The sequence below is a fragment of the Phaseolus vulgaris genome, chromosome 7 (genome assembly GCF_051622355.1).
Source record: "Phaseolus vulgaris cultivar YP4 chromosome 7, ASM5162235v1, whole genome shotgun sequence".
NCBI classification, from domain to species: Eukaryota; Viridiplantae; Streptophyta; class Magnoliopsida; order Fabales; family Fabaceae; genus Phaseolus; species Phaseolus vulgaris.
Genome location: NC_143504.1, coordinates 33,838,137 through 33,841,415, shown reverse-complemented (window position 1 = coordinate 33,841,415; position 3,279 = coordinate 33,838,137). Strand labels below are relative to the sequence as shown.

Here is a 3,279-nt window from a genome sequence, read left to right as displayed (position 1 = left end):
ATAGTCTTTTCATCTATGAAGCTCATCTTCTTTGTCAGCAACTCCTTCATGAATTTTGTGTATGTCGGCATTTGCTCTAAAGCCTCTACAAATGGAATATTAATCTGCAAATTGTTAAAAATCTGTTTAAATTTAGCAAATTGCCTCTCTTTATCTCTTCTTGAAGGAGTATAAGGATATGGCATATCCTTTATGGGAATACCTCTTCCGTTATTTTCACTAATTTTCTTTATTTTTTCTTTTTCTTTATTTTTTCTTTTTCCTCCTCACACTCATTTTCTCTTCCACATTCTCATATTTTCTCACTACCTCAACAACTAAATTATCACAAATCCCCTTTCCTACTACTATACCACTTCTAGTGGTAACTGAATTGCGATTCTCCTTGGGGTTGGTATGTGTTAGCTGAAAGCTGACCACTTTGTCAATCTATCAATTTATCCCACCTATGTTTCTAAACTTATGATTGCAACTTCATTATTCTTCTGATTGCACAGAAAAGCTTGCATGAATTTCTTTAAGGTATCTTACAATTTTCTTGTTCTTTCATAAATTGAAGCATAAAGTGGTTGTTGTTGAAAAGAGGATTTCATGTTAGATGAACCAACATCTTGTTTTCATAGAAAACCTTGGTTCTAATTGCTTTCCAAACCTTGATACATATTATTTTGATAATTATTGTTGCTGGAAAAACCACCCATCCTTCCCTGATTACTCATATAATTGACTTCTGCTTCAGATGAATTATTTTTATAAGAACACTTGCCATTGGGATGATGACCTCCACAAAAGTCACACCTTATTGGTTGAGCTTGACTCTGAGAAGATTGCACAACTTGTAATTGTTGTTGCAATTTAGACAATTGTGCAGTCAATGCATCAATCTACCATGTCCGAATTTTATTTTGACCTAGAATTACATCTCAAGTATTAAGCTCCAACAACCGTTTCTTCTAAATAACTTGTCTATCATGTTGGGCTTAATAATCTGAAGCATTTTTGTATCATATCTGAGGCCATTATGAAATATGTTCAATTGTGCAATATCTTCAAACCCATGATTTGGGTATTTTCTTAGCATCACTTTGAACCTTTCCCATGTTTCATAGAAGGCTTCATTTGATCCTGTCTGAACATAGAAATATCAAACTTTGCTTCGATGTAGCGGGATAGTGGACAAAATATTTGTAAAAATTTCTTCTCTACATTTTTCCAAATGGTGAGGTTTTGATTTGGATGGGATTTGAGCCATTCCTTAGCTTTCCTTCCCAATGAAAAAGGAAACAAATGCAAATAAGCAAATTCAATATCACCTGATTGAAAGCCCACTGTTTTTACCAACTCATAAAATGTAGACAAATGTGTATATGGATCCTTATGGTCCATTGCTATAAATTCATGGGTAATTACCAGACCGAGGAATGCAGGTTTCATCTCCAAGGCTTTAGTGGTAGCAGGTATATTGCAATACTAGAAAAATGCCTTGACCCCTGTTGCATAACGTAATCACCAAGTATTATTATGGGTTTTGGTGGTTGTTATTCAACCATGTTGCTTTCTTCTTAAAAAATTCAATGTGAAGGGTAGAAGTGGTTGAGGATTCTTCTCTAATCTCTTTCTTTTATTTTTCTCATTTTAACCCTGTTCTTCCGAGTTACCTTTGTAATTTCCTATTCAAATTGCAATTGATCTTTACAAAGTTGCCCTCTTAATATCTTATAAGACAACTCACTCAAGGATTAACACAATGAGTAACTAACAATAAAAATAATAAAAAATTATAAAATAAAAAATTTAAAACAATTATGAAACAAATAAAAAAACCTAAACAAATAAAAATATTCACAAATAAAAACCTAAACCTAAACTGTCCCTGGCAACGACGCCAAAACCTTGATGACTCTTTAATTTGACAAGTGTACTGAGTCAGAAGTATTATATTGTGCTTAAGGACAGATAACAAATTCACAAGGAACAGTTCTAAAATCTCAAGTACAATATTCACTAAATATCAAAACATATGCAAAAGTTTGTTTGAAAGTTTGATGAAAACTATCTGACCTCGAAACTTTTAGGTAAGAAGATAGATAAAGATTGAGACTTATTGAAGAGATTGTAAAGCCTTTTTCTTCTTTTTAGCTTTGAAAAAATTGTATAGAGTAGTTAGGAAGTTTTGGGCCTTGTATTTTGAGCCAAAGTAGAGAATAATGTAAATAGAAAAGAAAGTAGAATGTAAAATAGTAAAAAAGGTGATGTGATTACAATAGCCATATAGAGAAAGGTTCTTGACCTTCTTAGGAATTACCTTGAGTTGGACATTATAGAGGCACTTTTCTTAGAGTTGGATCATTGTTCTAAGACAAGAACTCACCAAAAACTAGTACCAAATCCCAAACTCATTTGGATGAACCAATTTTAGTCAAATTAAACCGAACAAAAGAGTAAGAAAAGCAAAGGAACAAGATGAATGGACTGAAATATAAAACTGCCGAACCAAAACTCATAAAAAAAACAGCAAGAACACCAAACCAAAACTCAAGAACACAAGCTAACAAAAACAATAGAAAGAGAAGAAAGGAAGGAGAAGAGAGTGCTCATGAAGATGGAAGAATGTTGGATGATCTCGCCACTAGAAGTGTGGAATGCTCCTAGATGAGAGTGATGCCGCCACTTGAGGACTCCAATGATCCATCAAGATAAGACTAGAGAAGAAGGCTCAAAGCTCTCCAAAATTCACTCAAAATTTGAGTAGAGTTTTCTTAGATTAATTCCAATCTCCAATTTACAAAGAGAGCACCTCTATTTATAGCCTAAGGTGCTGAAATGTAAGCTACACAAATTCAAAAAACTCCCTCCCAAAAAGCTTATAGAATTTGCGCCTAAAACAAAGCATGAGGAAGGTGTGATCCTTTCTCTCACTTTGGCACCTCCTTATTTACTCCTACACCTATCTACTAACACACCCCCCTAAGACTCTTAACTAAAGACTAAAAGATGCTTTAACAATAGAGGTTCTAATGTTTCCCTCTAAGCACCTTTCTAAACAATATTTATTTAAAACTTGGCCTTGCCCTTCATGGGATGGTCTTTGGGCTTTTGTGGGCTTTGGCCTTCTTGGGCTTGGGCTTGGGCTTGGGCTTTATCTTTTGCAAAGATTAACAAGAAAAACTTTAAATGTGAAGGCGAATGATCTTGTTCTTCATTATAAAAAGCCACCTTTAGTTGATTCTCATCAAGAGGGGTGCAAATAGAAATGTAGGCAGGGAAGACCTGAGGCTC

The 3,279-nt window shown here is 34.2% G+C and overlaps 1 non-coding gene across 1 annotated transcript; it reads left to right on the top strand.

Moving 5' to 3' along the window:
- Window positions 1–1,052: 1,052 nt before the first annotated feature.
- LOC137817176 (small nucleolar RNA R71) lies at window positions 1,053–1,157 on the top strand. The gene has a single exon (XR_011081930.1). It is a non-coding gene; the product is annotated as a small nucleolar RNA R71 (small nucleolar RNA).
- Window positions 1,158–3,279: the final 2,122 nt, after the last annotated feature.